This window comes from Bufo bufo, chromosome 6 (assembly GCF_905171765.1).
Source record: "Bufo bufo chromosome 6, aBufBuf1.1, whole genome shotgun sequence".
Taxonomy (NCBI): Eukaryota; Metazoa; Chordata; class Amphibia; order Anura; family Bufonidae; genus Bufo; species Bufo bufo.
In genome coordinates this window covers 284,949,597-284,971,236 of record NC_053394.1, presented here as the reverse complement: position 1 = coordinate 284,971,236, position 21,640 = coordinate 284,949,597, and positions in this window count along the sequence as shown.

Below are 21,640 nucleotides of genomic sequence, written 5' to 3'. Positions count from 1 at the left end.
GAAGCAGGGGGTGTTACCCCTACTCTGGGACCACGGGCACGGCGCAGGGCACGGGTTCCCCTTCAGCTCGGTAGAACACCTGGTGCACGAGGTGTGGGTGCACGGCGTGTGCGCAGTACACAGGCTGCTCGCACATTTCCGGGTGCATAGAGTTCCTGCATTATCCGGCTGTCAGGTGTGAGCCTTGCTGAGGGAGATTCCCAGTACACACCTTCCACCTTCCTCGCCTGCCATTGGTTCCTGGGGAGGGTGGTTCCTACCTTCCCTGGCTATAAAGACCTGGCCTGAGCTCTGGTTCATTGCTGAGTTATTCCACCTTATGGTGAACACCTAGCCTCCCTGCAGATCCTTCTATTGCCTGTTGTTTCTTTGTATCCTTCCCTGCTACTGACCCCTGGACTGTCTTCCGCCTTGAACCTTCGCTGCCTGCCTCGACCCGGATTGGACATTGACTACCCCTCTTGGATTATCCCTAAACTTGTACCGCGTTCTGGGCTGTCAGCTGCTTACTGCCAGTGGGTTCCGCATCCCACTACTGGCTCCCTGGGAGGTTCTGACAGAATAACTCAGCCTTCACCATGGAACCCGCAAAAGCAGTGGATCCCATGACGGCCATGGCCCAGCAACTTAACCTCATGACGCAGGCCTTCCAGGAGATGCAAGCGAGTCATGAGCACCTGCTGCAGAGGGTTGCCACACAGGAGCAGCGCATCGCAGAGCGCACCGCGCTACCACCCTCGCCTCCCCCGCCGGCGCGCACCCTGGAAGTGGTCTCTAGCGAGCCATCAGTCAGCCTCCCTGAGCGGTTTTCAGGAGATCGGAGGAAGTACCGCTCCTTCATCATCTCCTGCGAGCTGTTGTTTTCCCTGAAGCCACGTACATATGCCACGGACTTCGTCAAGGTACGCACGGCAATTTCCTTGCTCTCAGGGCCTCCCCAGACCTGGGCGCACCAACTCCTACTAGCCGATGACCCAGTGCTGGCATCCTGGAAGTCCTTTGCCGCAGCTATGCAAAAACTTTATGATGACCCCCTGCATTCTTCAACCGCCAGGGGTACCTTGCGCACCCTCCGCCAGGGCAGACGTCCAGTGGAGGATTACATCATGGAATTCCGTGAGGTAGCCCCGGATACGGGCTTGAACGAGGTGGCCTTGATTGACCAGTTCCGCATCGGTTTGTCCGAGCAGCTCAAGGATGAGCTCGCCCGCATTGGGGTGTCGGGCTCCTTGGGGGGCCTGATGGACTCAGTAACCCACCTGGATCGCCGCTTCCGGGAAAGACGACAGGAGCGACATCAGACCCCGCCTCTAACGGAGCGCCGGTTGGAACCCTTAAGGCTTCCTGTTCCTGTGGCGGCAGACGGTAACCAGGAGGAGCCGATGCAGATCGGGGCTGTTCGGGGTCCCCTGTCCACGATGGAGAGAACCAGGAGAAGAACCTTGCATCTGTGTTTATACTGCGCAAAACCGGGCCATTTCCTGAAGGACTGTCCCATCAAACCTCCCGAAGGTAGGCCGGTGACACCCACAGTATGCATTAACCTACCTATGTATAACAACTCGTCTCATCTCACCATCCCTGTTTCCCTGCAGCTGGGCAACAACAATATTGATCTCTCTGCCATCATTGATTCGGGCGCAAGCAGCTGTTTTATGGACAAGGATCTGGCTTCCCAACTAGGCATCCCGTTGCGCCCTAAGAAGAACCCATCCCAGCTTCATCTGGTGGATGGCAGCACCCTAAAGACGGGACCTATCGCCATGGAATCACATCCCTTGTTCCTCCGCATCGGCCTTTACCATTCCGAGAAGATCGTGTGGGACATCGTGCCTTCCCCCTTGTTTCCAGTCATTTTAGGCATCCCCTGGCTTAGACACAACCCCACGATTAACTGGACCTCTGGCTCCATCACCTTCACGCCCCCCTCCGGTTCTCCTATTCATGCGTCTCCGGCTCCTAGCCCTCCTACGGTTCTGGGCACCGTTGAACACAGACTACCTGACAAATACCGGGACTATGCAGACGTTTTTGAAAATAAAAGAGCAGACGCCTTGCCACCACACAGGCCTTATGATTGCCCCATTGACCTGCTCCCTGGAGCCCCACTGCCGTACGGACGCTTGTACAATCTGTCCGAACCCGAGACCAGGGCCCTGAAGGACTACATAGAGGAGAGCCTAGCGAAGGGGTTCATCCGTCCCTCGACCTCTCCAGTTGGGGCCGGCATCTTCTTTGTGGGGAAAAAAGATGGGGGTCTCCGGCCCTGTGTCGATTACCGGGCCCTGAACGACATCACCAAGAAGAACCGGTACCCACTCCCTCTCATTCCCGACTTGCTGGACAGAGTTAAGGATGCCCGTTTCTTCACCAAGATCGACCTCCGTGGGGCCTACAATCTGATTCGTGTCAGGGAGGGGGATGAGTGTAAGACAGCATTCCGCTCACGGTTTGGGCACTACGAGTACCTTGTCATGCCCTTCGGGCTCTGTAACGCCCCTGCCACTTTTCAGTGCTTCATCAATGACGTCTTCCGTGACCTGTTGGATACCCATGTTGTGGTATATCTGGACGATATCCTTGTCTTCTCCAGATCACTGCCACAACATGAACGGCATGCCAAATCGGTGCTCCAGCGTCTGCGGACCCACAGTCTCTATGGCAAGCTTGAAAAAAGCACCTTCGAAGTCTCGTCCATTGAGTTCCTGGGCTACATCCTATCCCCAGGTCGAGTGGAGATGGACCCCAGGAAGATCCAGGCCGTCCAGAATTGGCCTGTCCCCCGCAATCGGCGGATGGTGCAGCAGTTCATTGGTTTTGCCAATTTTTACCGCCGATTCATTCGGAACTTTTCAGCGATCTGCGCTCCCATCACTGCTCTGACCAGGAGCAACACCCTGTTTGAATGGACCCCGAAGGTCCAACAAGCATTCCAGCACCTTAAGAGGCTGTTCACACAGGCACCTATACCGGTACAATCGGACGCCTCTTGCCCGTCTTTTCTGGAGACCGACGCCTCCGAGGGGGCTATCGGGGCTGTTCTCTCCCAGGTCCAAGGGGAGAAGCAGCTTCTCCATCCCGTTGCCTTTTATTCCCGCAAACTCACAGGGGCCGAACGCAACTATGATGTGGGTGAGAGGGAGCTGCTCGCCATCAAGGACGCCCTGGAGGAATGGAGACATTTGCTGGAAGGAGCCAAAAACCCTGTGGTGGTGTACACCGACCATCGCAACCTCGAATATCTCCGCAGTGCCAAGCGACTGCGTCCTCGACAAGCCAGGTGGGCTCTCTTTTTCTCCCGTTTTCGCCTCCAGATTACCTATCGACCGGGATCCAAGAACGGCAAGGCTGATGCCTTGTCCCGTATGTGCTCCTCCGAGGCCGATCCTGCACCTCCGGAACCGATCCTGCCAGCCGCATACTTTCTAGCCACCCAACACTCCTTGATCGAGAGGATCCGACGGGCCAGCATGCCAGCTCCAGAGGAGGCAGCCCATCTGCCAATGAAGCAGGGGCTTTGTTACCACCAACAGTGGATCTACGTCCCAGTCTCCCAGCGACTGCCTGTACTACAGCATCACCATGACCACCCCACAGCAGGCCACCGAGGAAGGCGCAACACCACGGAATGCATCCTACGTCAGTTTTGGTGGCCCTCTTTGGCAGCCGACGTACGCTCCTTCATAGAGTCTTGTTCCGTGTGTGCACTCTACAAACGTCCCACCTCAAAACCTGTTGGGTTATTACAGCCTCTGCCAGTGCCAACCCTTCCATGGCGCAACATAGCCATGGATTTCATTGTGGACTTACCGCCTTCACAAGCCTGTACCACCATCATGGTGGTGGTGGACAGATGTACCAAGATGTCCCACTTCATTCCGACCTCCGGTCTCCCGACGGCCCAAAAAACCTCAGAGTTGTTCCTCCAACACGTGTTCCGGTTGCACGGGCTCCCTGGTTCCATCGTCTCAGACCGGGGCTCACAATTCACCTCCCGCTTTTGGACCCAGTTTTGCCGTAGCGTTCATATCACTCGCAGCCTGTCTTCTGCCTATCACCCCCAGTCCAATGGGCAGACCGAAAGGACCAACCAAACCCTCGAACAGTTCCTTCGCTGTTACACATCCCATCTACAAGACGACTGGGTGAGCCATCTCCCCTTCGCGGAATTTTCCTTCAACAATCAGTTTCATTCCTCCACCGGGCTCTCACCATTCTATGCCAACTATGGCTATCATCCCGCAACTCTCCCGGATCTCCCCCTTGATGTCCCAGTGCCTGAAGTGGCTCAACGACTCCGGCTCCTACGAGAACTGAGGCGGACCCTAACGCAGCAACTCCAGGCTGCTCAGCAGCGGCACAAGATGCAGGCAGACCGTAGACGCACAGAATTCCCCAGGTACAAAGACGGGGACAAGGTGTGGCTTTCCACACAGCACCTCAAGCTGTCCTGTCCCTCCCGAAAACTGGGACCCCGTTACCTTGGTCCCTTTGAGATCGTGAGTATGGTCAACAACGTTGCAGCCAAGCTCCAGTTGCCTACTTCCCTGGGAATCCACCCGGTATTCCACGTGTCCTTGTTGAAACCACACCGTGCCAACCCGTTCCCGGACCGGGCACCTGCTCCACCACCTCCCATCCAGGTGAATAACGATGATGATTATGAAGTCCAGGAGATCCTGGACTCCCGCCACCGGCGTGGGGTCCTGGAGTATCTCATCCACTTGAAGGGGTACGGTCCCGAGGAGCGTTCCTGGGAGCCCTTGGGGAATGTCCATGCGGCCGCCAAGGTGCGGGCGTTCCATCGGGCTCACCCCGAGAGGCCTTCCCAGGGTCGCATCCGGAGGCCGCTCCTTGGTGGGGGGCTCTGTCAGGAAGCAGGGGGTGTTACCCCTACTCTGGGACCACGGGCACGGCGCAGGGCACGGGTTCCCCTTCAGCTCGGTAGAACACCTGGTGCCCGAGGTGTGGGTGCACGGCGTGTGCGCAGTACACAGGCTGCTCGCACATTTCCGGGTGCATAGAGTTCCTGCATTATCCGGCTGTCAGGTGTGAGCCTTGCTGAGGGAGATTCCCAGTACAAACCTTCCACCTTCCTCGCCTGCCATTGGTTCCTGGGGAGGGTGGTTCCTACCTTCCCTGGCTATAAAGACCTGGCCTGAGCTCTGGTTCATTGCTGAGTTATTCCACCTTATGGTGAACACCTAGCCTCCCTGCCGATCCTTCTATTGCCTGTTGTTTCTTTGTATCCTTCCCTGCTACTGACCCCTGGACTGTCTTCCGCCTTGAACCTTCGCTGCCTGCCTCGACCCGGATTGGACATTGACTACCCCTCTTGGATTATCCCTAAACTTGTACCGCGTTCTGGGCTGTCAGCTGCTTACTGCCAGTGGGTTCCGCATCCCACTACTGGCTCCCTGGGAGGTTCTGAAAATTAGGTATCGCAGCATCCGTATAAACCGGCTCTATTAACATATCACATGACCTAACCCCTCAGATGAAAACCGTCCAAAAAATAAAATAAAAACTGTGCTAAATAAACAATTTTTTCGTCACCTTACATCACTAAAAGGGCAACACCAAGCGATCAAAAAAACATATGCCCCCCAAAATAGTGCCAATCTAACCGTCACCTCATCCCATAAAAAATTAGCCCCTACCTAAGACAATCACCCAAAAAATAAAAAAAATATGGCTCTCAGACTAAAACATGATTTTTTTTGTTTCAAAAATGCTTTTTTATGTTAAGCGTAAAAAAAAAAAAAAGTACACATATTAGGTATCGCTGTGTCCGTAAGAACCTGCTCTATAAAAATACCACATAACCTAACACCTCAGGTGAACACTGTTAAAAAAATAAAATAAAAACGGTGTCAAAAAAGCCATTTTTTTTCACCTTACATCACATAAAGTGTAATAGCAAGCGATCAAAAAGGCGTATGCACCCTAAAATAGTACCAATCTAATCGTCATCTCATCCCTCAAAGTATGAGCCCCTACCTAAGACAATAGCCCAAAAAAATATATACATATATGGCTCTCAGACTATGGAAACACTAAAATGATTTTTTTTGTTTCAAAAATTATATTATTGTGTAAAACTTAAATAAATTTAAAAAAGTAAACATATTAGGTATCCTTGCGTCAGTAATAACCTGCTCTATAAAAATAGCACATGATCTAACCTGTCAGATGAACGTTGTAAATAATAAAAAAAAAAACGGTGGCAAATTTTCCATTTGAATCCATTTTTTCCAGTAACAAAGCAAGGGTTAACAGCCAAACAAAACTCAATATTAATTGCCCTGATTCTGTAGTTTACAGAAACGCCCCATATGTGGCCGTAAACTGCTGTATGGCCACACGGCAGGGCGCAGAAGGAAAGGAACGCCATATGGTTTTTGGAAGGCAGTTTTTGCTGGACTGTTTTTTTTTACACCATGTCCCATTTGAAGCCCCCCCCGATGCACCTCTAGAGTAGAAACTCCAAAGAAGTGACCCCATTTAAGAAACTACACCCCTCAAGGTATTCAAAACTGATTTTACAAACTTTGTTAACCCTTTAGGTGTTCCACAAGAGTTAATGGCAAATGTAGATGAAATTTCAGAATTTCAATTTTTTGTTACTTTGCCTCACATAAAGTGTAATATAGAGCAACCAAAAATCAGATGTACCCTAAAATAGTACCAACAAAACTGCCACCTTTCCAAAATGGGGTCACTTTTTGGAGTTTATACTCTAGGGGTGCATCGGGGGCTTCAAATGAGACATGGTGTCAAAAAATGAGTCCAGCAAAATCTGCCTTCCAAAAACCATATGGCGTTCCTTTCCTTCTGCGCCCTGCCGTGTGCCCGTACAGCAGTTTATGACCACATATGGGGTGTTTCTGTAAACTACAGAATCAGGGCAATAAATCATTTTTTTGTTTGGCTGTTAACCCTGGCTTTGTTAGCGGAAAAAAAATTATTAAAATGGAAAATCTGCCCAAAAAGTGAAATTCTGAAATTTCTTCTCCATTTTCCATTAATTCTTGTGGAACACCTAAAGGGTTAGCAACGTTTGTAAAATCAGTTTTGAATACCTTGAGGGGTGTAGTTTCTAAAATGGGGTAATTTTTGGGTGGCTTCTATTATGTAAGCCTCACAAAGTGACTTCAGACCTGAACTGTTCCTTAAAAAGTGGGTTTTGGAAATTTTCTGAAAAATTTTAAGATTTGGTTCTAAACTTCTAAGCCTTCTAACGTCCCCAAAAAATTAAATGTCATTTACAAAATGATCCAAACATGAAGTAGACATATGGGGAATGTAAAGTAATAACTGTTTTTGGAGGTATTAATATCTATTATAAAAGTAGAGAAATTGAAATTTGGAAATTTGCTAATTTTTCAAAATTTTCAGTAAATTTGGTATTTTTACCACTGTCATGAAGTACAGTATGTGACGAGAAAACTATCTCAGAATGGCATGGATAAGTAAAAGTGTTTAAAGGTTATCCCAACATAAAGTGACACTGGTCAGATTTGCAAAAAAATGGCCTGGTCCTTAAGGTGAAAATTATCCCGGTCCTTAAGGGGTTAAAGGGTTTCTGTCATCAGAATTAACCCTATTAAACTAGCTGACATTAGCAATGTGCTAATGTCAGCTGAACCTAACTACCCTATTCCTACTTGTATCTACGTCCCCGTTACACCAGAAATCTAACTTTAATAATATGCTAATTAGCCTCTAAGCGCAGGGGGGGGCATTGCCCCTGCTCCTAGAAGCTATATTCTGCCACCTCTGGACGCGACACGCTGCACTTGATTGACAGGGCCAGGCAGCCTTGGTCTCCTCCTGGCGGCCCTGTCTGCCATGTATCTCGCGCCTGCGCCGTCCCGTTCAGTGTTCGGCGCAGGCGCAGTGAGTGAAGGACGAGCACCCTCACCTACTGTGTCCTTCTCCAATACCACTATACCATGTAGATTGTAAGCCCTCACGGGCAGGGCCCTCTCTCCTTCTGTACCAGTTTGCAACTGGTCTTATTTATACTTAGTGCAATTGTTTGTATTATGTATGTATACCCCTTTTTATATGTACAGCACTATTGAATGAATGGCGCTTTAATAATAATAATAATAATAATAATGACAGAAGCCCTTTAAATACCAATATCATCAAGGGCACCTCAACTTCCATCTGGCTGGTGTTCCCTGCAACCGAGAGTGCCCTGGAGGATTTAGTGCTGTCTTCCCATCCACTGCCGGCCCAGGGCTCTGCTAAAAGTGAGTACACGAACTACTACCCCCATCGGCCCACTGTGAGCCTCACATGTTTCCCCTGCAGTCCGGCTCATTGCAAGTGTTTATGAGCTCCTCATAAGTCTTAAAAGGCTCAAATACAGAAATTAGTCAGAACAGCAAAGGCTTCTAAGAACAAATCATAGGGACAATGGTAACCAGGGGTAGACTATACATTCACTACTTGGAAAATGTACAATGGGCTGGTGGGGTCCAGAGCCACCCTGAGAGTGCTCTTACGGTGCGACGTCCAAGCCACAGGGGTGTAGTGAGTGAGTGTGAGTGGTTGGTGTTGCCGAGTGGGTGCAGTAGTTGCACTCACTTTTCTGTAGCTCCCTGGGCCGGCGCGCAGTGGAGCGGAAGACAGCACTAAATGCTCCGGGGCACTGTCTGTTGCAGGGAACACCAGCCAGATGGAAGTTGAGGTGACCTTGATGGTAGTGGGTATGCTTAGGGTGCTTTGGTGGCTGGGCTCCTGTGTTTGTGACGCCAGCACCATAAGGTGCAATTAGAAGATGGAGTAGAATGTTGAAAGAGGCAGTAGTTGAACCAGACAGGAACTTTACTTGTGAATTGTAGTCTTGAAATAAGTATAGCAGCACTTTGTCATACATACAGTTGGTGAAATGGTAAAGCTGCAAATCCCAATTAACAGGCTCTTTGAGGTGATGTTTGTAGGTTCCAGCTCAACTTTAGTAGGAGTAATGATAATACTTTACTTGGTTTCTGTCCTTGCTCTGGCTATGTAGTCTTGCAAATAATATGGATCCTCTGGAACTAATAGTATACAATCCAAGGGCGGTCTCCTTCATGGCAGGCAAACTCTCTGCTCTATTCTTTGAAAAGGTTGTCTGAACTATAGTCCAAGTAGTGCTTGGCCTTGACTCTACAATGTAGGATTACTAAATCCTGCTTCTGGATTTCAAAAGTTCAAGTAGCTTACCTCCTGGGCAAGTGTAACGGTCACGTCCACACACACACAGGGGGAGGGATAGTGACCACTGCGCTCCACCCTCACCCCTGGCCCTGCCTACTTGCCTCACGAGTCCTGATGACATTGGACAACTGGACGACAGTCCCTAACTTAGGATATGTGCAGGGAAGACAGACAAGACAAAATACGGAACATGAACGGACCGGGTCAGAACCAAGAGAGCTACGCAGTGCAAAGGATTAAGCCAAGAATGGTCAGGAGAAGCCGGGGTCAAATACCAGGAGAGCAGAGAAGTACAAGAGGAGTCCTAAGAGAGTAGTCAGGTGGGAGCCGAGGTCACAATACCAGGACGGATGCGCAGTACAGGAGGAGCAGGCAAAAGGATGGTCAGGGAACAGGATCAGGTAAGTATTCAGCAGTCCAACAAATAGCCAGGAACCTAGAAATTAACAGGCAACCTGTAGCCAGCAGGCTGCCTGTATTTATAGTGGGGAGTGAGGGTCATGTGACGTGGCCAGCGTCACATGACCGACAGACCAACCAGTCGAGCACCGAGTGATCATCTCGGCGCTCAAGGCAGACTAGGAGCAGGGAGCCACCCAGCTAGTAAAGCCGCCCTGGGAATGAGGTCAAACAAAGATCCTCATTCCCAAAGCTAAGCAACAGGTCTGCGGGCAATGGGGGACCGAGTGCACCTTTGGAACCCCGTGACAGTACCCCCCATTTTACGAGGGGCCATCGGACCCAAGACTTCAGGCGATGGCTTTTCAGGGTGTTCTAAATGAAATTTACGAACAAGTCTAGGAGCATGAACCTCCCTGGCAGGTACCCAAGATAGCTCTTCAGGTCCATACCCCTTCCAGTAAATCAGGTACTGCAAGGAATTACGCACCTTCCTGACATCCACTATCTTAGACACCACATACTCGACAGCATCATTAACAAGAACTGGCGGAGGCGAGGCTCTTGATGGTACTACCGGTTCAAAATATTTTTTAAGCAGAGATTTATGTAACACATTATGAATGTGGAATGACTCGGGCAGCTCCAACCTAAAAGATACCGGGTTAATCACTTCCGTGATCTTATATGGTCCAATAAAACGAGGAGCAAATTTTTTAGAAGTTACCTTCAGAGATAGATTCTTGGAGGACAACCATACTTTATCCCCAACCTGAAAGTTTACCCGCCTTGAATGTCTCCTATCGGCCTTGAGTTTTTGAGAACATTGAGCCTTTTCTAGGTTCGATTGAACCCGGGCCCAAACTGTGCACAGTTCGGAGGAGAGTTTATCCGCTTCAGGGTTAGAGGAGGAGACGGACGACCCAGAATGAAAACGGAAATGAAAACCATGGTTACAAAAGAAAGGGGAGACCCCAGCTGAAGAATTGACACGGTTATTCAAAGCAAATTCAGCCAACGGAAGGAATTTGACCCATAATTGCTGGTCATCAGCAACATACAACCTCAAGAATTGTTCCACAGACTGATTAAGGCGTTCAGTCTGCCCATTACTCTCAGGATGGTAGGCGGAAGAAAAAGACAATGAAATTTTACATCTTTGACAGAAGGCCCTCCAGAATTTGGACACAAACTGCACACCCCTGTCAGAAACAATATTTTCCGGGATGCCATGTAAACGAACAATCTCTCTCACAAAAATAGACGCCAGGGTTTTAGCATTCGGAAGTTTAGACAGGGGAATGAAATGAACCATCTTGCTAAACCTATCGACCACTACCCAAACCACAGTCTTACCCTCCGCCAGCGGTAGGTCAGTTATAAAGTCCATCTAGATATGGGACCAGGGTCTACTGGGAATGGGTAGGGGTCGTAGGTTACCAGCAGGGCGAGTCCTAGGTGTCTTAGACCTGGCACAAACCTCACAGGCTGACACGTAGGACTTAACATCCCTGGTCAGAGTGGGCCACCAATAAGATCTAGAAACCAGATCCTTAGTGCCCTCAACACCCGGATGTCCACAAAAGGCAGAATCGTGACACTCCCCCAACAGCTGGAGACAAAATTGTACGGGAACAAACAACTTATCTGTTGGGGTGGATGCCGGTGCCAGATGTTGTTCAGCCTTAATGCGAGCCGAGATATCCTGGGTTAGAGCTGCTAAGAAGATGTTTGTTGGTAGGATGGATTCAGGCGGCGTCTCAGTGGGTTGAAAAGCATGGAAGCTCCGAGATAATGCGTCTGCTTTCACATTTTTACTTCCCGGCCTGAACGTAATGGAGAAATCAAAACGGGTAAAAAACAGAGCCCATCGGGCTTGTCGGGGATTCAACCTCTTAGCTGACTCGAGAAACATTAGGTTTTTATGATCAGTGACAACAGTTACTTGATGCCTTGCCCCCTCCAAAAAATGCCTCCACTCCTCAAATGCCCATTTAATAGCCAGCAGCTCCCTATTCCCTATGTCGTAGTTTCTCTCCGTGGGAGAGAATTTCCTGGAGAAGAAGGCACACGGTCTTAGGTTAGTGAGGCTAGCAGGACCTTGTGAAAGGACTGCTCCTGCGCCATCCTCGGATGCATCCACCTCCACAATAAAAGGTTTCTCCTGATCAGGCTGGATCAGAATGGGAGCGCTACTAAATGCCTTTTTTAAGGTTTCAAATGAAGAGATGGCCTTGGTAGACCAATTCTCCAAATCCGCCCCTTTCTTCGTAAGGTCGGTCAATGGCTTAGCAATTACAGAAAAATTCATGATAAATTTACGATAGTAATTAGCGAAACCCAAAAACCGTTGTAAAGCCTTTAAGGATGAAGGCCTTACCCATTCCTTAATTGCTAAAACCTTACCAGGATCCATCTTAAAGGCGTGAGGAGTCAAAACATGCCCTAGAAACAGTATCTCCTGTACACCAAAGACACATTTCTCTTGCTTAGCGGATAGCTGGTTCTCCCTCAACACCTCTAATACTTGTTTGACATGAGACACATGAGATTCGAAATCTGGAGAGAATATCAAAATGTCGTCAAGATAGACAATAATAAATTTACCTAAGAACTCCCTGAGAATATCGTTCATTAAGTTTTGGAACACAGCTGGGGCATTGCTGAGTCCAAAAGGCATCACCTGATATTCAAAGTGTCCTATCGGAGTATTGAACGCTGTCTTCCATTCATCTCCCTCCTTGATTCGGATTAGATTGTATGCCCCCTTCAGGTCAATCTTGGAAAACCAGGTTGCCCCCAGAACTTGGTTAAATAAATCCGGAATCAATGGGAGAGAGTATCTATTTTGGACAGTGATCTTATTCAATCTCCGGTAATCAATACAAGGCCTAAGACCACCATCCTTCTTTTTAACAAAGAAAAACCGTGCTCCCATAGGAGAGACTGAAGGTCTAATATGCCCTTTAGCAAGGCTCTCCTTAATATAATCTTCCATAGCCTTGCGTTCGGGCCCTGAAAGATTATAAATTCGCCCTTTAGGAAATTCGGCACCCTCTATTAGCTCTATGGAGCAATCATAAGGTCTATGGGGGGGTAGAACCTCTGGAGTAGGGGATGAGAATACATCAGAAAATTCTTTAATAACTGAGGGTAATGTATTAGACCTTACTGAAACCCCAGCCTGGACCACGGACAAGCATGAGTCACACTTAGGTCCCCATTTCACCAACTCTCCTTTAGACCAATCAATTGTGGGGTTATGTAAACGGAGCCAAGGCAACCCTAGTACCACCTCAACCGGTAGGTTCTCCAGGACTAAAAGAGAACATCTCTCGGAGTGGCACACACCCACGGTCAGAGAAATTTCAGAGGTACATGACCTCACCGTACCACCCATCAGGGGAGTAGCATCAATAGCCATGACATGGATAGGTGTAGGTAAAGCAAACATTGGAATACCCAATTTACTAGCAAATTCAAAGTCAATAAAACTGGCCGCTAAACCGGAATCAATAATGGCCTTACCCGGCCACTTATTAACCCCCAGAGAAATTGTTATGGGTACCAAAAGCTTATATTTAGAAAAATCAGGGTGTACCTGGTCTTTAGGTTGTCTTGCGTTAGGAGATTTGTCAGAGAGGACCCTCTTAGGACACTTGTTGATCCAATGGCCAGGATCTCCACAGTAGAAGCACTATCCGCGTCTGCGACGAAGATTACCCCGGGTCATGCCAACCTGCATGGGTTCCTCGGTGGAGGCCTCAGTGTTGTCCCTGGAAAAGGCCTCTGGCTGGAACACCATCTGAGAACAGAACTGTCGTTCTTGTCGTCTGTCTCTAACTCGTCGGTCAAGTCGGACAACTAGGGTCATCATCTCCTCTAAGGTCTCTGGAATTTGATAACTGACTAATAGATCTTTTAAATTATCAGACAGACCAGACCTAAACTGACTCTTCAGGGCTGGTTCATTCCATCCTGACGGGACACACCACCGTCTGAATTGGGTGCAATACTCCTCTGCAGGGAGATGGCCCTGAACCAGTGCCCTAAGAGCCGTCTCGGCTACCAGGGCCCTGTCTGGTTCGTCATAGAGGGTACCCAGGGCCTGAAAAAACCCCTCCACAGAAGTCAGACAACTGGCCCCAGGAGGTAACGAGAATGCCCAGGCCTGGGGATCACCCTGTAGAAGAGAAATGATAATCCCCACGCGTTGGCTCTCGGGACCGGAGGACACAGGGCGCAAACGGATTTAGAGTTTGCAACTCTCCTTAAAGGAGAGAAACCTCTTCCGGTCTCCAGAAAAGGGTTCTGGGAGCTTGATCTGGGGTTCAAAATGTGGACTGGAGGGCAGAGGAGTGGAAGAACCTTTCCCTAACTCAAAAGAACGGAGTTTCTCTCCTAGCTCCTGCACCACCTGTGTCAAGCTAGAGACATGGTCAGTCAGGGTAGTAAGCGGATTCATGATACAGTGGTTATTGGGCCTGTTAATCTGTAACGGTCACGTCCACACACACACAGGGGGAAGGATAGTGACCACTGCGCTCCACCCTCACCCCTGGCCCTGCCTACTTGCCTCACGAGTCCTGATGACAGGGGACAACTGGACGACAGTCCCTAACTTAGGATATGTGCAGGGAAGACAGACAAGACAAAATACGGAACATGAACGGACCGGGTCAGAACCAAGAGAGCTACGCAGTACAAAGGATTAAGCCAAGAATGGTCAGGAGAAGCCGGGGTCAAATACCAGGAGAGCAGAGAAGTACAAGAGGAGTCCTAAGAGAGTAGTCAGGTGGGAGCCGAGGTCACAATACCAGGACGGATGCGCAGTACAGGAGGAGCAGGCAAAAGGATGGTCAGGGAACAGGATCAGGTAAGTATTCAGCAGTCCAACAAATAGCCAGGAACCTAGAAATTAACAGGCAACCTGCCAGCAGGCTGCCTGTATTTATAGTGGGGAGTGAGGGTCATGTGACGTGGCCAGCGTCACATGACCAACAGACCAACCAGTCGAGCACCGAGTGATCAGCTCGGCGCTCAAGGCAGACTAGGAGCAGAGAGCCAGCCAGCTAGTAAAGCCGCCCTGGGAATGAGGTCAAACACAGATCCTCATTCCCAAAGCTAAGCAACAGGTCTGCGGGCAATGGGGGACCGAGTGCACCTTCGGAACCCCGTGACAGCAAGGCCCAGGAGAACAGAGCAAAGTCTGTCTCCTCTCCTAACTCCTCACTCCTAAATCTCCTCTCTAACTTCCTGTGACTGACCGATATAAATGGTGTTAAAGTGACCTCTAGTGTTGGTAGTGTGTAATGCATTTCACCAGCCTGTAATAGGAATTTAGCAGCATTGACAAAGGAAAATAAAATGAATAGTGCAAGATGACCTGAAAGGGCATATAGCAATTTGGAGTTGCCCATACACACATAAGTGGGACACTACAACAGGACAGCAGAGGGTTGCACTTAAAGGCTATGTATACCTCTGTTTTTTTTAATTTATTATTATTATTATTATTATTATTATTATTATTATTATTGCATTGTAGTCATTTTGAGCTAAAAATAATTTTTTATATTGGCCTTTATTAAAAATATGGCATCCTTTTTTTCTGTACAGAGCTGACATGCTCTAGTAGCACCCTTTGATTTTCTGTATTTTTAGTCAGACCATATCTCTGATCTCTGACAGATTTATAGCATTTATGGGACCAGCTTGGACACCAGCTTTGGCAAACTATGAGTGGGCAAATGTGCTACAATATACTGTACAGAACCTTTATGTCTTCATGACCAACCATATCTCACATTGTATCCAGGCTAGAGGCTGCCCAACTGGGTATTAGAGCCTCCTTTCAATTGTACAGTTTTTCCCATATATATCGTCATTACAGTCACACAAAGGAAGTTTAATTCAATTCCAACAACGCTTAGTGTGTTATTTTTTGTTAATGAGTGTATATCATGATTTTGAATATTGCATTTTGATTGTTTGCACCACCGCTTCCCAAAACTCTTGTACTATTAAAATATTTATGTATTTATCCCATAAAGTAAATGCTATACTGGAAAAAAAAATCTAAATGGCCAATTCCCCTTTTTTCATTGATTCACCTCCCCCAAAAAATGTAATAAAATCTATCAAAAAGTCATACACACTCTAAAATTGTATCAGTAAAAACTATACACAACCGCACAATAAATGATCCCCCACAGCCCCATAGACATAAAAAGTTATGGGGGCCAGAATTTGGCAATGCAAATAAAAAAAATTGTTATTTCAAAGTTTTTATTTTTCCTCCCCAAATATTAAAACACAAGAAAAACTATAAAAAAAAATATGGTATTGCTGTAATTGTACTAACCCAGAAAACAAAGTAACAGTTTAGTTTTACCACATAGGGAACGCCGTAAAAAAAAACCCACATAAAACCATGTTGGAATTGCAAAGTTTTTTTCAGTTCCACCCCATTTTGATTTTTTTTTTAGATTCCCACTATATATTATACAATACAAAAATGTGTCAGAGGAAAATACAACTTATCCCGCATAAAACAAACTCTCATATGGCTATGTGAATCGAAAAAAAAAAAAAGTTATGGCTCCAGGAAGGCAGGGAGTAAAAAACAAAATACTGCATTTATTTTGCTGCAGCAGCACACTATTTTCACACAGAGAGTGTAAGGGTACGGCCACACAGTCAGGATTCTGCATGCAGTTTTGGAAGCTAAAATCTCTCCTTCACATCACAAGCCCACACTCATTTCTTATTGCTGCTGTTTAGCCTTTGTGTTGCAGGTTCCTACCAGTCTAGTGACTGCGCCACCACCTTTTCTATGTAATCCATACGTTCTATGGATTTTTGGGGCAGTACACTGCAAGCTATGCAGTGAAGACTAGAGGTGGTTGCAGTAGCCATGATGGCTCAATCTTTGGTCAGGTGTTCAACCATGCGCATCAGCAGGTGTATGTGTGTTTAAATGTGTGGGCAGAGGGTGCGTGTCACAGTGGGGCCCCAAAGAACCCAGGGACAATGACATTACAAAGGACCCCAGCTGTCTACCTCCATGGCGGCAGCCATAATGGTTTCTTTCATCAGTAAGGTTTGTAACTATGCACATTAGCAGACAAAGACACATGTGAGTGTGGCAGCCAAGCCAAGTCTTGTGCTAGTACTGCACTTCCCCAGGATAGCTGCACCCATCCTACCTGGTCCTGGTTTCCAAAAGCAGGATCCAACCTAGCACTTTGGTGAAGCTGCAAGCAATCGTGGTTTGAGACTAGGGTGTATCCTTGTTGGCTTCCAGTGTTGCAATCCAACCCATTCATCACAACGCTAATTCATTGGATTATCAGGTCTGTCCAACTACAAATGAAAGTTGCAGCCTCTACAAAATCAGTATGGCAGCCCCACATGACAATTTGCATAGATGGAACACCACGCATTTCACAATGGGACCCCTCAGTATCCCAGGATGATGAGATCATAAAGAACCTGGCTTTTTAACAACCTAGCAGCAGCCTTGACAGCTTCATTCATCAGTCAAGTGTGCAACCTTGCACATCAGCAGGTGAAGACTCCTTTGTGTGTCAGCCGAGGGTGCGCATCCATGGGGTGAGGGGTGTTGTCTGAAAAGGCACTTCAGTGCAGATGGTAAGACTACTGAAGCGTATTTCGGCAAGTGCAGAACAGACACCCAGTCCTGATGGGATAATCCTCGATACTCTGGACTTGGAGATTGAACTCCCCTCAGAACTATTTCAGGTTATTGGTTTTTGGCCACTCTGTTGCATGTTCCCATCAGTTTAGGCATTGTGCTATCCTGTTTCCATGGGACAACATACATTTTATGCATTTTTATGGCCAGGAATATAGAGAATGAGTCTGTGTGTCTAATCCACGTTCTGTGCTGGTGCTGCACTTCCTCAGAGTTAATGCACCCTCCTGTAACTGGTCCAGGTTTCCAAAAGCTGAATCCATCCCAGTGCTCTTGTGCAGCTGAAAGCATTTGTGCATGGAGAGTATGGTGCCCCCTTGTTGGCTTACGCTGTTGCAATTCAACCCATTCAGCACAACGCTAATGAATTTTGAGTCAGAAGTGCAACTGTGCCCATCAACAGGTGACTGCATCCATAGTGGGAAGGGGTGTGGTTCGACAAAGGGCTTTTGTGCAGATGTAATATTGTCACACCGTATTTTGACAACCACAGAATAGACACACCCTTTTCTGATGGGATGGCCCTCAGAACCTGAAGAGGGAACTGCCGCATCATATTCCACCCCCTATTTCCTCCCATCATTGCTGTGGAATCCATTTTGGTTGTTGTATTTCTGGTCCCTGTATTGCTGGTTTCCATCAGTTTAGCAACTTTGCCCTCCCCCCCTCCCAGCCCCCTTTTCGCAGGATACCATACTGGTGCTCCCGTTCTATTTGGTCATTAGATTGACAGGTCTAACTTCAAATCAAAGTGCCAGGCTCTAGAAAATTAGAATGGCAGCCCGCATGAAAATTTGCATAGATGGAACACTGTGCATGCCACAATGGGGCCCATTAGCTTCCAGAGACAATGAGATCACAAAGAACCCCAGCTGTATTCCTTGCTGGAGGCAGCCATGACATCTTCATTTGTTGGTCAGGCGTGCAACGGTGCACACCAGCAGACGTGGGCGAGTTTGTGTGTGTTTGCCAAGGGTGCCTGTACATAGGGGATGGTGTTAGAAAGCACAAACTAGACACACCTCTTTCTGATGGGATGGCCTTTCCATGGGATGGCATACTTAATATGAATTGTTGGTCCAGGGATATGGAGAACCAACCTGTTTGTCCAATCTACCTGATGTGCTGGTACCACAGTTCCCCAGGACTGCTGCACCCACCTACTTGGTCCAGGTTTCTGAAAGCAGGATCCAGCCCGCACTCTTGTGTGGCTGCAAGCCATTGTGCGTGGAGACTAGGGTGTCTTCTTGCTGGCTTCTGCTGTTCTACAACCCATTCATCACAACATGAATTAATTGGATTGACAGGTCTGTCTAACTGCAAATAAAAGTGGCAGAATCTAGAAATTAATATGGCACTGTACAGTGCTGTACGGTACATCAGCAGGTGTGGTTGAGGGGCAGGGTCCAAAAAAGTGCTTTTGTGCAGATTGGAATACTGCCCCAGCCTACTTCGGAATGCATAGAACAGAAATGGGAATGAAAGGATGGATCTCTGGACTTGGAGAAGTCCTCAATGATTGGTGCTGATCCATTTCCAATTGCAGTTTTTTTGGGTCATGAATTTGAAGGTTCCCATTAGTTTAGCAACACACCGGTCCTCATTCCATGGGGTACCATATGTTGTATAGATTTTTGGGCCAGGAAAATTGAGAATGAGTCTGTCTGTTCAATCCACGTGCTGTGCTGGTAAAGCACTTCCCTGGGGCCACTGCACTCATCCCACCTGGCCCAGTTTTCCAAAAGCAGGATTGAGCCCAGCACTCCGGTGCAGCTACAAGCAATCAAGCGTGGAGACTAGGATCCCTCCTTGCTAGCTTCCTCTGTTGCAGTTCAGCACATTCATCACAACATTAATTCATTAGATTGACAGGTCTGTCCAATTACAAGCCAAAGTGTCAGACTCTACAAAATCAATATGGTAGCCCCAAGGAAGATTTGCCTAGATGGAGAACTGTGTGTGTCGCAATGAGGCCCCTTTGCATCCAGGGACAGGTTTTAGGTGTGTAACTATGCACATCAGTAGGTGAGGACATGCAAGGAGCATTATTAATACTGGGGTATTTGAGGGGGCATAATTATTGCTGGAGGGTCATTAGCAATACTGTGGTACTATAGGGGAATTCTTACTACTGGGGTACTATAGGGGGCATTATTACAATTGGGGACACTACAAAAAGGGAGCACCTTAAAGGGGTTGTCTGGGTTCAGAGCTGAACCCGGATATATTCCCAATTTCCATCAGGCAGCCCCCCTGATATGAGCATCGGAGCATTTTATGCTCTGATTCTCTCCTTTGCCCTGTGCTGAATTGGGAAGGGCAAAGGCTTTTTTTGGTGATCCGGTAATGTACCGGGCTCTCCCTGGGGACTGCTAGGCGGAGGTTTCCGCCTAGCAGTGTTGCCAGTGACATTACCAGCACTGATGAGTGGGCTTCAGAGCTGCCCTAGCCTGTGAAATGGCTAGGGCAGCGCTAAAGCCCGCCCATCAGTGCTGGTGACATCACTGGCAACACTGCTAAGTGAAAGCCTCTGCCTAGCAGTGTAATAATATAAACAAAAAAGCCCTTGCACTGCAATGTCAGAGGGGCGGAGGGGTGAAAATGGGGATATGTCTCTGAACCTAGACAACCCCTTTAACTGTTGAGAGCACTCCACTCTGTTTGGCACAATTATTTTTATATGGCACTAGTTTTCAGAGTGACATCTGTATGGTGCTATTTATTTTAATTTATTTTGCAGTATAGTATTTGGGGGCACTGGGTAGCACAGTGGCACAGTATTGGGAATGGCAGCAGGATGAAACTATTGGGAGACCAGGATGGGGAGTTTGTGTTGAGAAAGTGGGGCTGATGATAGAAAATTCAAGAACCTAAGATGTCTGGGTGGCAAACTCTGCAGAGACGAGAACTTATCATGGTGGTCTGGAATAAATGAAGATGAAGACAGAATGTCTACAATCAGGAGAGACATCACTGGATGTAATTAGTATGTAGTGCTGTATGTAGTATGTTTGATAGCACTGAAAGACTAGGCAGCAGGCTGAAAGTAAGACTGGCTCGGTGCTGTGGCCCATGTCTCACCTCCTCAGGAACCTCTTCCACATCTTAATTATAGACAACTGACAGAGGAGGACAGAATGTTGCAGCTGGTGCGGGCCATCACAGAGGGGAAGCTTCTGGAGAGTTATTTTGCATTGCTATTTGCTGCTGGAGCGGTATATTGTGCTGCACTGTGGTATTTGGTTCTGCTGGGTCGGTATTTCGTGTTACGATATGGTATTGCTGACCTTGCCCACTTTTGTTGTCTCTGTCTTCTGACAAACTGGACCCCCGTACAACATGAGTCCACCTTTAGGTTCTTTCCAGTGCCATTTTAAGTTTCCGAACATCCTCTGGTGGTAATGGTGAGAGTCTAATCTTATTTCCCGTATCTGATTCTTTTCCCGTCAGTCTCCTTCATTTTCTCTTTCCTGTGATGCTAATATATAGTTAAACAGAGGAGAAATTCTCCTTATTCAAACAGTCGCCTCCCCCCTCCTCACGCTCTCTGCTCCTTCTTCCCCTTTTCTGCTGTCAATGCTCTTCCTCGCTCCGTTGGAGGGGAACAAAAAAAAATAACGTTTCCAAATTTCACTTGCTGCTCTTTCTGTGTCCTGGCAGGCGAGGGGTTAAGGCCGTGGCAGAACAGCTTTTGCCCTTCCTTTTCTGAGTTTGTCTCTATTGGCTTACTTTATTATAGATTTATATGTACAAGGACATCACTGTGCCAAACATATTCTACAATGGATTCAGTGAGAGATAAAATTGATGCAGGGGAAGCTTATTCCATAAAGCTAAAGGGTGACACAAAGATAAAAATCACTTGAATGAAAGTGATAATGATTGGTTACATTTTTATCATCTTCATATGCAGCATATTGAAGGCTAATTGATTTGTTAATTCTATATTGTCCTCCATAATATGTATATAAATCAGCCAATGGAAAGACACCATGTGCCAATATTCTAACCACTGATTCTAATAAAGGTCAGACCCACATTTGAAACCATTCTTAAAGGGATATTCTCATCTCAGAGATTGATGGCATATCACAATCAGTGTCAGATAATTGCGGATCCCACCTCTGGGACTTGCTTCTGTCTCTGGAACTGAGCCCCTTAAGCCGCGCATGGGAGTTCTGCAAATAGCTGAGCGCTGGCTTAGCTATTTCTGGTAGCCCCATAGTGGTCAATGAAGCAGTGGCCGCGCTCGCGTGGTGCACTCTCAATTCACTGCTATGGGATTTCTGAAAATATCTGAGCACCATTGCT